Source organism: Schistocerca gregaria, chromosome 5 (assembly GCF_023897955.1).
Source record: "Schistocerca gregaria isolate iqSchGreg1 chromosome 5, iqSchGreg1.2, whole genome shotgun sequence".
Taxonomy (NCBI): domain Eukaryota; kingdom Metazoa; phylum Arthropoda; class Insecta; order Orthoptera; family Acrididae; genus Schistocerca; species Schistocerca gregaria.
The window spans coordinates 305,743,739-305,745,142 of NC_064924.1; positions in this window are offsets into that span (position 1 = coordinate 305,743,739).

Below are 1,404 nucleotides of genomic sequence, written 5' to 3' on the forward strand. Positions count from 1 at the left end.
TATTTCAATTGTTATTTCTTGTCTGATACTAACATTCCACAAAATATTATTTGTTTTGCATTTCTGGGCCCATAACCCACTGGAAATGATTATTTTTGTGTTAACAAATATTACATTGAACATGATAAACTTTGATTTTATTTGATACACAGTTTTGCACATAACATTCAGAAAAATCAGATACATACAACAGCAAAAAACAAAGATACTGGGCTCATAAGAAAGTGAACAGATCAAAGAGTCTTGAGGGCCAAAGAAGATAAATTGCTGAGTTTCTGAAATTTACAACAAAATTAAATTTGTCCTTCTTTTATATGCATTTTTAACACATGATTATAGCAGAAACAAATAGGGAATCATTCCAGTAATGATGTGAGTCCAAATGGGAAATCCACTGACATAAGCAACTTTGACAAAGGCCGGAGTGTTGTGGCCTGACTCCTGTGAATTAACATCTCGGAACCAATGATGCTAATCAGCTGTTAGCATGGTGCCATTGTGAACATCTATGGAAAATGGGAGGATACCAGTCATAACAATGTGATGGACAGTGAGAGAAATTGTTAGGGAGGAAAGATTGCGTAATGATTTTGCTTTTTTCAGCAGCATAAAACAGCATTGAACATACAATGTCTTCATATTCAGTTCGTATTCAGAAATAATACTGTCATGTTGTAGCCTTAGTCAAATCAACATCCAAAAGTAGGGTTATCACAAAAGCGATGACAGAAAGTTTATTAGTACCGGAATACACCCAGAAATAACAAAACTCCCAGATGGATAGTGCAGGTATTTGTACAAACATTGAATATTCCAGAGGGCTGGTATTAATACATCAGATATTGCAGAATATGCAAACATTGAATATTCCAGATTATACAAATGTAAGATTTTCCAAGAACCTTCCAGCAATGATAAATACTAAATTACAAATAATGGCTGGTGATTAGGTTTGTCCTGGTTAACCAAAGCATGCCAGTCATTGATGCTAACCACTATGCTGTACTGCATGGACAGTGACCCACTGTTTAAGAAATTCACAATGGAGCCAACTACAGCACCCTGAATCTGGATCTTGTAAAGCGTACTCTGTGTGGTGATGCTGGTGGATCGCCACATTATGATGACACTCATGCCTTCTTTACTAAGATGTGCATTGAATGTAGCCCCTCCTGTCAAAGCTTCATGATTGTTGAGTGGATTTTCATTTTCCTGGGACCTCCCATCATCAGTCTGTGCCTTTGGATTGTAGTAGGGCTTCATACAGAGGACATGACTGATTTCTTTGTGCTTTTGCCTTCTTGATGAATGGCCATAATCGTCAGCATATGAGATGTCTAAGAAAAAATGAAAGACGAAATACAGCCCAAAGTAGTGCTCTAGTAACTTTCCAATAGTCTTACT